Source organism: Typopeltis vanoorti, chromosome 5 (genome assembly GCF_054136105.1).
Source record: "Typopeltis vanoorti isolate ZY-2024b chromosome 5, IOZ_Tvanoo_1.0, whole genome shotgun sequence".
NCBI classification, from domain to species: Eukaryota; Metazoa; Arthropoda; class Arachnida; order Uropygi; family Thelyphonidae; genus Typopeltis; species Typopeltis vanoorti.
The window spans coordinates 74512740-74525765 of record NC_143553.1 but is presented as its reverse complement, the minus strand read 5'-3'; the positions used below and the strand labels follow the sequence as shown (position 1 = coordinate 74525765).

At 34.3% G+C, this 13026-nt stretch overlaps 2 long non-coding RNA genes across 2 annotated transcripts; both read right to left on the bottom strand.

Moving 5' to 3' along the window:
• Positions 1 to 1665: 1665 nt before the first annotated feature.
• LOC150106539 (uncharacterized) lies at positions 1666 to 3689 on the bottom strand. Its single transcript, XR_016548358.1, has 3 exons — positions 3602 to 3689; positions 2056 to 2210; positions 1666 to 1792 (listed from the first exon to the last, which is right to left on the bottom strand). It is a non-coding gene; the product is annotated as an uncharacterized LOC150106539 (long non-coding RNA).
• A 2620-nt stretch (positions 3690 to 6309) lies between these two features.
• On the bottom strand, positions 6310 to 12140 carry LOC150106538 (uncharacterized). The gene is made up of 3 exons (XR_016548345.1): positions 11974 to 12140; positions 7728 to 7936; positions 6310 to 6432 (listed from the first exon to the last, which is right to left on the bottom strand). It is a non-coding gene; the product is annotated as an uncharacterized LOC150106538 (long non-coding RNA).
• Positions 12141 to 13026: the final 886 nt, after the last annotated feature.

Below are 13026 nucleotides of genomic sequence, written 5' to 3'. Positions count from 1 at the left end.
TTCTCTTACAAACGTTGGGCAATCCTTTTAAAGTTCGTAAAAAAATTAACATTGAAACAGCCATCAGATACGCGATGGGAAAATAAAATTAATGCAATTCGCCCTCTACGATATCACTTACGAGAAATTTACGAAGCACTTTTTGAAATTTTAAATAATGAAAATTTTAATAAAGAAACTCAGCATGAAGCACAAACATTATGTGCTAAAATAAAGGACTACAAATTTATTTGCTCTCTTATAAGTTGGTATGATTTACTTAACAGAATAAAGTCTGTGAGTAAAATGCTTCAAGACAAAAATATGAGCATTACACTTGCTTCAGAATCTATCGAAAACTTGAAAATATTCTTACAAGAGTATCGATCAGATACAAATTTTAAAGAAGTTCTAAAACGGCAGAAGATTTGAGTGAAGAAGTGGACGGAGAACAAGAATTTAAAACTGGTACGGAAGTCCGACGACGAAAGAAGACACGGCAATTTGACTACAAGCTCATGACGAAACGCCACAATCGCCAGAAGATAAATTTAGAGTGAATGTGTTTTATACACTTCTAGACGTTGCAATGTGTTCGTTAATAGAACCTTTTGAACAACTAAAAACATATTATGATAATTTCAATTTCTTGTATAGATTACTACAAATTAATAACGAAGATTTACGAAAAATTTGTGACGATTTAGAGATTCTCTTGAAAGACGGCGACAATAAAGACGTAAATGCAATAGAACTATATGACGAGTTATGTGCTTACCGGGATATTTTTCGGAAGGATAATTTAAATATTCAAAACCCTTTCGATATTCTTAATTTTATTTTGTCCAATAATTTATCTTTCCCTAACTTTTCAATTGCTTTAAGAATACTATCAACCTTAACTGTTAGTGTAGCGAGCGGTGAACGTTCCTTTTCCAAGTTGAAATTGATTAACAGTAGGTTTTAATTTAAAACCTACTTAAGAACAAGTGTGTCACAAAAAAGGCTTGTTAGTTTGGCTTTAATAACTATTGAAAATGATATATGTGCGGAGTTAGATGTTAAGACTATTATTTCTAATTTTATGAATATGAAATCAAAAACCATGAAATTTTAATTTTAAAAAATGTCAAGTATATTTATGTAATTTAAGTTATTTTCTGTTATTCTGTAAAGATTTTATTTTTTAATACTTATTAAATGTTCTAATTATTTCTGAATTCTTTTATTATTTTCTCATCTATCTTGAGTTTCTTTTATTTTCCTAAAAGATAGTTCCATTTATAAAAATTATTAAAATTTTTTTACAAGTTACTAAGAATTTAGTAACTTGTAAAATGCAAGAATTTTTTAAACTTTAGTTCAAATAAATTTTAACTTTAATTAAAATTCATTTTAATTTTTAGTCAACACCCACGGTTCGTTACATTTAGCGAACCAACGTGTGGCTTTTCGTTGTGGAAGAAATTTCAAATAATTTAAATTTTTTATTATCGTAAAAGAACCACACAAGCCCGGATCTTTACAGGGGCGCTTAGATAAACAATTATCTAAGCGCCCCTGTAACGGCGGCATGCGGGCGGTAAAGACACTAGCGACGGTTTTGAACATACACATTAAGAAACAACACTTTGGTAAAATAAAAATAAATACATTTTATTAACAAAGTTCAGTACATGGTAATTTGACAACATAAATTTTAGGAAAAAGGGTTTCAGAGTGATGAATGTATGAATCTTCAGAATCTGTAATTAATTAGAAAGATATCAAAGACTACCATCGGCCCCAACCCCCACGTTGTTGCGGATTTCTTCTGTAAAAAATAAAAAAAAACAATTGAGATCTCTTTCAGAGTGAATATTTTATCAAACAATAATTCAAACTTCTTAATTATGTTTATATTATCTACTTTGTTTTAATTTATAATAATTGCTTTCAAAAATATTTAAAAATTTATTAGAAAAAAATTAAAAATCGCAAACTTTTTAAATGATTTTTATATTGCGAGAAATAAAATAGTTTATTTTATATATCATGCTAACAATAAAATTATAAATAATAAAAAACGAGTCTTACCTATAGCCTCCCATTCCTCCTCCTCTATTAGCCAAATAGCTTGGCCATCCTCCATGAGGTACATAAGGTCGGTATTGTCCGTGGACAGCAATCAACAATACTAAGGTAACCAACACGCAGATCATAATGATTGTTGCCTTGTTCATTGTTAAAAACTGAGAGAAAAACAACAATAGCAATGAGATTACATCGACTTTGTTATGATAATAAAATGAACAACTAAAGCTTTATTATTACAATATTAACTTTCGATCCTAGTGGAGTTTTTACAACAATATTCTTCGTTAGTTGGTTCAAGTTAATAGTGAGAAGTCTGAATACAAATCAAAGTTTTGTTATTTGAGAGTTAACAATGACAGCCTATTGATAGGAATGAAACGCAATTTATAGTCTGCAATTTATAGTTTTTTATGGAACTTTCTTCGTTTATTACACTAACTCGCACTATATTTAACAGCGTAAATGTACATTTTTTTTTCATCTGGAAACATTACTGAGGAGGAAACAATACGTGGAGGTGAATCACTTCCTCACCGGACAAACACGCTTCTCCTTAGGCAATTAATTTCCACTTACAGTTTTCATTTCTTATTGCATTCTCCCAAAGCGGGACCTGTGCCAAAAATGAGAGGAAAGAAAGAAGGAACAAAGGAAATCCATTTATTCTCATGCTGTGTACGATGTGAGTTACTTTCTATGTATTTCGTTAAAATGCAATGCATGTAACTGGCATAGTAACTCCAATGAGAAAACTGAAGAAAAAGACAGATGAAAAAAGGAAAATAGAGAGAGACAGAAAGTATGAAAGTAAAGAGTCTAGATTGAAGAAAAGAAAGATAGAAAAGCAAGAAAAAGAGAAAAATACATGGAAATAGAAAGAAAATAGGAAGGAAACAAAAAAAAATAACGAAGAGAAGGATGGAAGGAAAAACAAGGAGTAGAAAGACAGAAGAAGAAAAAGAATGACATAAAAAAGAGAAGAAAAAAATATATAAAATAAAAGAAAACAAAGGAAGGAAAGACAAAGAAATAGAAAAGCGGAAAGAAATTGCGATAAAAAGAGAATTACAGGAAAGAGAGACAGAAAGTATGAAAGTAAAGAGTCTAGATTGAAGAAAAGAAAGATAGAAAAGCAAGAGAAAGAGAAAAATACATGGAAATAGAAAGAAAATAGGAAGGAAATAAAAAAAAAATAACGAAGAGAAGGATGGAAGGAAAAACAAGGAGTAGAAAGACAGAAGAAGAAAAAGAATGACATAAAAAAGAGAAGAAAAAAAATATATAAAATAAAAGAAAACAAAGGAAGGAAAGACAAAGAAATAGAAAAGCGGAAAGAAATTGCGATAAAAAGAGAATTACAGGAAAATATAGAACAATCGCAAGAAATAAAGAAGAAAAGAAAATAAAAGAAAGAAAACAACAATGAAAATTAATGAAACAGTTGGAAAGTAAGGAGATAAGGTACGATTCAGTGAGACAAAAAGAAAGGAAAGTGAGATAGTGGAGAGAGAGAGAGAACGGAATTCGTCATTTTCAACACACTTACCTGGATGGCGAAACGACGATGCAAACCAAACTGTGATCGTCCACCAAATTGCGACTCAGTCGATCTTCGCTACAAAATCAGCGTTTCCGTCTGCCCCTTTATTTATATTGGGGCCCGTAAGGAAACTTTTGGAAATATCGGGGGGATTTACACTTTTTTTTTTATTTTAGGGAAAAATCACTTCGATTGCACTTCCTTCGACCAATTACCCGATAGCCCGTTCGGATCTTCGGCAACTTGAACATCCGCTCTTCCCTCCCCTATTTCTCCTTTTGTCCCCGAAATGTCAGTACATGTAAGCAATCCAGCGAAGTCGTAACGTTGGCGGTGGAAGAGCGCATGATGGACGACAAAGGAAGACATGATACGTGCCGCCCCCCCCCTCCGCCAATGTGGTTAGAACGGAGTAGACTTTTAGCACGTGCCCACGAAAAGGGGATGGGAAATAATTTCCAAATTCCTCGCCGCTCATGTGACCCTACGGAGCGACTGGTGCCTAAGCAATCAGCGGCCAACTCTGACCTATAAAGGAGTTGTTTTTCTACTCTTGCAGGTCTCGTAACCTTGAAAGGAAGATCATTACGTGAACCTCTCTCTCTCTCTCTCACACACACACACACTGTTGTTATCAATCCTTGTTTTCTTTTCCCATTTAGATTTAGTGTTGCTATTAAAATCTTTCATTTGTGGATTTTTTTTTTCCTTTGCTGATAGTGTATTTCCAGACGGCTTTCTATTTTGATAAGAAACCCGAATAATTTTTTTTTTACGGCCGTCTGGATTGTTAATACGAGTCTATAAAAACGCTGCATTCATTCGATATCCTTGTGTTTTAAGGGCTAGCCCATGATATGCGTTTCTTAAGATGGTTTGATTGTTTTTTGAACGACGTATCTGAAAAATACGACATGAGGTCAGATAAGAAAAATGGAAAAACCCGGAAAATTATCGGGAAAATGTCTCTGACTAGTATCTTGAAAACAATCAGAGGATAGGAGGGGAATAAACATACATCGTTCAACAGAAACACAAAACCCTGCTTCCTTCAGGGTTTGAAAATTACCTCCAAATCTCAACCGTCTTTTTAAAAAAAGACAAAAGTGAACACTTGTGAAAAGCTAATAACTTATCAGGTAACAGGATGACTACTGAAATATATGCAAACTCTTCAGATCGAACCCATTGTTCTGAACAAAATAATAAACAAAAACTGTTCTTGCTGCAGCCTAGATATGACTCCATTGTTGCAAAAAATGTAACAGAAAACAACAATGCATGAGTCGTTAGCATTGTTGATAATCAAAACTCGGCTTTTGATGAAAGTTGCTAATAGAAATCCTATTTTATTAATAACTCTATTTATATTTTTTTTTGTTGATTTCTAATCTTTATTCAAGAAACCAAAACCAAACACTTTCATTAGACCTCATTAGTGTACGATACTATAAGCGCGCCACAAAATGGTGTTGTAAAAATGTAATTAAACATAACATAATGGTTTAATTAATGTCATTTGTTAATCCATTAACTGATATTTTAAGTTAAATAGAGTTGCTTTAATATGCAATTATCCAAATATGAAAACAGACATGAAATAACGCAGTCATAAGAACGATCAATATTTGTTCTTTTTAGTATGTTTTTCTACACACTGATAAATTAGAAAATAATATTGTAGGCTGAGTTTAAATATTGCCAATCTTTTTCTGAAGCTATTCTCTTTTATTTTGTTTAAACAATGTAAAAACACTCAGGAAAACCTTTAAACTGTTTGTAAAACGTGTGTGTTCAGTTTATGGAAATGTAACAGTAAACTTCGAAGGGTTTTTTGTTATTTTTTTATATATATACGGGATCTGTGGTCTAGAGGTGAAAGGTCAATTCAAATAGTTCTTGCTTAAATTTGGAATCAATTATATTATTCGTTTTAAAATTGCAATCTTTGCCCACATTTTAAATGAGTCACGTTTTTATATACATTTTAGCTTAACTTTTTTTATAATTTTTCTTTATTTTTAAATAAACATAAAAGAAATATAATAATCCTTTTAATTATTTTTAAAAATAATAAGCTGTGCATAAAACGGTATCAATGGTCCAATCATCAAATAACATGTCATTACATCATGGATGAATGGGAATTGACCTTCGTTATTATGCAGATAAATGACAGCTAAAAATTTGTACCATTGCCCATGACAATGTTATAAATATAGGTGGCGCTGTAGGGTTCGCAGAAGGAAGAAAATGATCAATAGAACAGCATTTCTTGTAGCGCGCCGATTTTCTTCAAACTAACTATAGACTCAGTGTTTTCGAAATTCATCAAAGGGTAGACTCATTTCAAAGAAGGCACTTGAAGAATTCTTCTGTTGCAACTCCTTAGCATTAAAAGAGACACATCAGTTGAATCTAATTCAAGACTGTCCTACAAGAATGAAAAAGACAAACATCATCGAATAAATGCATACATCATAAATATAGATGTATCAGCAGCCGTTGCGATCCCTAGTTTTAATATAAAGACGAAAGAATGTGAATATCTCAGTGGATCACTTATAGTTCTTTGTGTATGTAATATATATTGGGATCCATTAAATATGGGTTCGGTAAATAAAGACACCTATAATCTCTTGTTTGGTATTTATTTAATGAACATAAAAATATACAGTAATATAGCACCGTATATCAGCAACTAACCCCCCCCCCCCATTCGTGCACAAACTTTACAAAGAAGATGATCTATAATGTCCTATAGATGGCGCTCTGAAGTCATATCACTGGAATATAGAGATCAATGTCCTAGTCCCAATCTTCCTCCAAATCTTCCCCTAGAAAAAAAAAAATGCATAGTTCATTAAAAATCTATTAGAACAACAACAGAATCTTAATTTAAGCATGCTGGTTTAATTTGTGCTGTTCGTTGTTTACGACTTATACTGTCGGCAGGGGCGCGCCAGTAGTGTCTGGCGCCTGTGTGCAAAACTTTAGTCGGCGCCTCTATAACCAGGAATATCTTGCGCCTGTGTGCAAAACTTTAGTTGGCGCCCCTAGCCCCCCCCCCCCTCCAATAAAAAAATCACTTTAAAAAAACATTTTTTAAAAGTATTTCCTCCTCTTTGGCGCCTGTGTGCGTCGCACACATTGCACATATGGCCGGCGCGCCCCTGACTGTCGGTGTGACAACCAGCTTTGATCTCACTGGGTTAATACCAATTGAATAAGTGAATCTAATATTTATTGAAATTAGTACAATCTTCGTACATCCATAAAATATATTCGACCACAGACTAATAATTAAGGTACTAACCAGTATTTCTACTGTGTTCTCATGTGACATGAAGTTCAATGGTTAAGGTCGATAGTGACAACCATTGACGTTAAATCCTACCGGACTCCTTCCTTCAAAAAGGGAAATACGAAAGATGGTATTGCAATACATGAGGGGAAGTTTACATTACTCAGTACTTCCCCAAATTGTGTAACTACATTTATATGAATACTTTTACTGACACATCGAAATATAAAATTAAAAAAAAAGGGTACTGGCAGATGTAATGTATGTTCCAACTTTACTCACTAGGTGGCGTAAGTTTCAAATATCCAACAACAACAATAATAGCTGTTTATTATTACTTGCTTTGGTTATTGCCATGGCTGGCACTTCGACCTTTGACCCCAAAATAGGAATTTATATTTCCTTTTTGAGTTGGTAATTGGTTTTTTTTCTTTTTCTTTTGTCAGCGTTCACTTAGCCAAGGTCATTTTCGAAAACAGACCATGAATATTGAGGTGGTTGTTCCGAGCAGATGGTAACGTCCTCTGATCAAGGCTGCTCTTTAACCTTCACTTTTAGCGACACCTGGCGGCAGATGCTCATAGACAGGTGGTTGACAAACTCCAGTTGGTGTTACTATCAGGTGGTTTATTATACGGTTCAGATAACCTTGGAAAATTCACACGAGCGTAGACGTGTGGGTATGTCGTAGTTGGATTTGATGGTTTGGATAATAACCTTGAAATTACTTTCAAGTAGTTTAGACACGAAGTGTGCCCCCCAACATTGACTTGAATAATTATATGAAAATGAAATTCATAAAATGAATGATTTAATAAAAGTAATTACCATAATCCTCCATGAAGTCCGTATCCATATCCACCATGACCATATCCGTAGTGATGATGATGATGATGATCGTAGTATGGATGATAATGATAATGAGGATATCCTCCGTAACCTAGTCTAATTCCTAGGTAACCATCTATGCTCGTTAAACTAAGCAAACAAAGCAACAGACAGAAGCTGATAATGATCGTTGAATTGGCCATTGTCGTCTGGAACACAACAATAAAAAATAAATCTTGGAAGCGTGCCAAGATTAAAATGACGCAACAATATTGTTTTTAATGTTGAAATAAACTGTAAAAGACATGAATATAATAATAATAATAATAGAGCCATAGACTCGGGTAATAATTCCAGAAAGCGAATATTACAATAAAAACCGCGTACAATAACTGAACGATATAGAACAGTAAAATACGTTAGAAATCTATAGAATTGTAGAAAAAGCAAGCGGTAGTAATTTAGCTTGAGCTATTATAGTCAGTTTTCTTTTTAACAATGAAAGCACGCAACCAAACTGGTAGAGAGTCATGGTTACCAAGGCAACCGTAATTCTCAGTAGTCGACTAGTAGCTCGCTGATTGTCATACATCCTATGATTACTGACAAGTCGCACGCCTGACATACAAAAGTTTACAAAAAAAAAAAAAAAAGTACTTCCTGCGTTTAGAAAAGGTACTCAGCCATGAAACGCTTGGCTTTCACTCTCACGAGATTTCTAAGGAAAATGGATTGCTTCGAGTGCCCCCTGAGCGCACGATCTTTCAGACTTACATAATTTTTTTTTTTTGTGTGTGTGTGTGTGTGTGTTTTATTGGTTGTGATGAATGAAAAACACTTGAGTGTAAGCTAGTTACGAACTGTCACTTTAATGAAGTAGAGCCTGAGGATTATTGTAAGCATTTGTCCTCGACTTGATAGCATCTGAGTAGCACTTATAAATAATTGGTAAATTCTTTCGTGGTTCAGCACCTGAGATTAAAAAAAAAAAAAAAAAAAAGTCGTCTTAAGAAAGAATTGTATGCTACTTGTCTTTTGTTTCTACATGATTGCTTTCAACCAGTCAGAATCTTAATGAAAGTTCGGACCAAGACATGTCTGGAGGGGAGAATTTATGTTGTTTTTGAGCTACTTACAATCGGATATTACAAAGGAGGCAGAAACAAGTTAACGTAGATTAGGGGGGGAGAGAGGGGGTTAGCAAACTATACATTACCATGGACGCTACCTGCTAAGTTGTACAAAGGAGGTGGGGGAACGACACCGAATGCATGTAATCCAAGTCTCAACAGATTTAGAGCCTGAAATATTGGAAATATCAACTAATTATTATTACTACTCTAAATTTAGAAGTTATTGAGTAACCGATGTCGGTTACTGGAGGTTTGCAAAAGTTCCATGATTGGTTACTAGAATTCAGTTTCAGGAACTCTCAGGTTTTATAGATTGATATTATTATTGTTATCTTCTGCATATTCCATAGGCAATAGTTGGTTTTTTTCTCTCTTGATGCTTTGTCCTTTGTTTAAATTTGTAGAAAGAAGGAGGACCCTAATATAATTTAGACGTGCAATTCTGAATCATGTACCAGACTCGTTTTCATTGTGAAGTCTTCAAACTTTCTTTTTTGCTGGTTTGATGTGAATCAATAAATCAAGATGCTTTTGACATTAGGACGAAAACTCTATATTAAATTTTTTTTAAAAATATTACTTAAGGGTTAAATCCGGAGTGAGTGGTTATTTATTTAGTTACGGCTTATGTTTCCATTCATGTAATATAACCTTTAACCCTTTTCATACAACAAACACTAATATACTATAAGTTTACAACATTTAGCGGAAGAAGATACAAATAAAAATTAATTTAATAATTCTATTAAATAATTTGGCAAAATTAATTATTTACTAAATATTTTAATAAAACTTAAGAATTCTTTAAATTTTTTTAGAAATTTATTAAAAACAAGAACACCAAAATATATTTTATAGCTCTGCTTCCTATATGGAAACCCCAAGTTTAGCAAATTCTCGAAGAAATTATGTAAACCCTTGGAGGGTAATGGATGGCAATGCTGTAGCCAATGAAGTTTAACTGAGGTTCGGCTGTTGCTGTTACCCCCCAGGGGCGCTGAGATTCGAGAGTTTTGAGTTCGTTCTCTTAAGGTTTTTGCCTTAAGGGAGCAATTTGAGTCTCCGGGGAAAGTGTTCTCCGGCACGGCCCGCTGAGGGGCTTTGTCGGTGAATGATTTCCTTCGGAATATGAGCGGTTCTGCTCGGTGGTGGTGTGTGGGTGGAAGGCCATCACTGAGTGGAGCCACAACTGAGATGGACGGTCTTTCGCCCACGAGTGAGTGGCCTAGGGATCGTCGGAATTTTTAGAGACGGCTTTACCTTTAAATATGGCAATGCTGTAGCCAATGAAGTTTAACTGAAGTTCGGCCACTGCTGTTACCCTCCTGCCATGATCAGAGCTTTAATAGCTCAATAACACCTTATCCCTACACTGTCCTCTACAGATAACGGGGAAGATAAAAATTATTCTTGCTTCGCCCCTTTAAGCCAGTCCTTATAAGCAAATTCTCGAATACGCATAACGTTACTGACTGGATGGGTGAAGCAAAATTTGCTTTTCATATTCATGTGGGGTATTATTGAGCTTTAAGCTCACCCTTAGAGGGCAGCGGAGTTAGCTATGTTTTGCTAGAAGTAAGATTTGTATTTGCAGTACATTGCTTCATTGTAGTTGGCAGCTTGCTAGAACAGCGGGTTTGGTGAATGCTCGTCTTGGTGAAGAATTTTTTTACTAGACTGGCCAGTTGGATGAGTGAGGCATTATGCTTTTCGAATTCCCCTTCGTCTGTAGAAGAATTCTCAAATATTGCAAGTTGGGGTTTCATCTAAGAAGCAGAGCTATAAAATATATTTTGGTGTTACTGTCTTTAATAATTTTTTTAAAAAAAATTTAAAGAATTCTTAAGTTTTATTAAAATATTTAGTAAATAATTAATTTCGCCAAATCATTTAATAAAATGATTAAATTAATTTTTATTTGTGTCTTCTTCCGCTAAATGTTGTAAGCTTTTTAAGAATGGGAACATAAGCCGTAACTAAATAAATAACCACTCACTCCGGATTTAACCCTTACGTCATATTTTTTTCAATTTAATATAGAATTTTCGCCCTAATGTCAAAGACATCTTGATTTATTGATTCACATTAAACCAACAAAAAAGAAAACTTGAAGATTTAACAATGAAAACGAGTCTAGTACATGATTCAGAATTACACGTTCTAAATTATATTAGGGTCCTCCTTATCTGTACAAATTTAAACAATCAATTTAGAAAATAAATAAATAATAAACCTCTCATATATGTCGCTGCTTGTGTAGTAAATTCATATAAAAGAAATGTAACAAGAATAACTGAAAGGGTGATAAAAGTGTATGTTGTTTTTTATGAACTTTCCATAGCCATGATCGGGGACGAGTTTTGCATAAGCAACATGGCTAAGAAAATTATGAACATGTGTGGAAAGTTTTTTTTTTTTTTTAATTTTGAAGAAAGAACTGTAGTTAATGTTGCTTCTATAATTCTACATTTGTAAAGGCTAGTAAGACCAGCTTACTTTTAGCTAATAATAATTATGACAACGAAAATGGAAATAAACCGAACGTGTTAATAATATCGTGACTACCGGTAGTCTGGTTAGGTCTGTGTTTTCTGATTCATTTTCGTACAGCGTCTTGTGTTCACTGTTGTTTCGGGAACATTGAAATCACCTTCAAGATGCGAAATATTTATCAGTGTAAGGAGTAGAAGTTAGGCGGTGGTAGTAAAGGTATCGAGACACATTATCTTGATGGCATGATGATCAAGAGTGGAGCGTACAGAATAAAATGGCTGGATGATAATCATAAAAGCACTCGGAAGCGAATTAATGTGAAAGGTAAAGATGATGACAGCAGAGTAAGAAGAACGGGCTGCTAGCAACATCATGTAGAAACACTCAGATGATGGTTCCAGCGTTTACTGAAACTTACGTTTGTATTGTGCTCTCCCCAGGTGAAACGTGCATAAAATTTGTTTTAGTTATGGTAAATGAAGCGACAAATGCAAGTTACTCACAATATTCTGGAGAACTGAATGAAATTAAACTGATGGGTTTATGTTACATATGAAAAACCATCAGAGAGAGAGAGAGAGAGAAAGAAATAATGCTATACGCATGATGTAAAAACTCACCTATTCTCAAGTACTGCAAGACGGCCTCGAGGGGGGTGCTTTCTGATCCGTACAACTTCCCTTTTTATTCCTCCTTCTTAGCCTTGACCTCAGTCAAACTCACGAGGGTCTACTTCAAAGCCAGCATTATAGAAGTTCATCACTCTCGCTTTCTCTCTCTTCTTTAATTACCATAAACCATGAGGTATTTAACATCGTCTCCACCCCAACCCCTGTGGCGTCTCAGGTGATGAGGTCAGACTACCCGGAAAGTGATCGAAGACCGAGCCTTAAACCCAGCAGGAAAGTTGCACCACTGGATGAAAGGGGGGAAAGAAGGGAGGGGAGAGAGAAAGTGCAAGTATGGCCATCTGGAAGAAGGAGGAGGCGGGATTTCAGATTCTCTACGGCCTACATCTCGAATCCCTGACAGCAACGCTACTCGTTTTTGTTGTCATGGAGATGAAGAACTAACATAAGGCATAGCTCTCTCTCTCTCTCTCTCTCTCTCTCACACACACACACACAAACTCACCTTATCCAGGTAATTTCTTGTATTTCAATCACGTGAACTTCGGTAATCCATTTACAAATTTTTGCAAAAAAAAAAAAAAAACGGGATGCCTGCCTTTTTTGTTTCTATATGCTTAATTAATTATTTATTCACGCTTAATTCTAATTTTAAAGCAATAAAAAGGAACATCCCCATGAGATACTGTAAACATTTAGTTAAAATTGTATTAAAAAAAAAAAACGTAAATTAGTAGGCGAATGTCAAATATTACATAATAAGTAAGAGAGTTGCTATCATTATCCATTTTACCTGCATTTCATAAAATTCTTTACTCATCTGATTTCTTTTATTCCCTTTCCAATCATGAATTTAATGCGATTTATTATTTCTCTCTAGCATAGGCCAACAAGTGAAGAAATTGCTGGAGAAAATCATAAAAAAAGCGCATTTAGTAATCCCAGTTTATTACAGCAATTGAACCGTTTGTGACGTACATATTTAGATATGATTTTCTTTTGCTTAACCGCTATCCTTTAAAAACTTCAAATCGAAGCGACCGG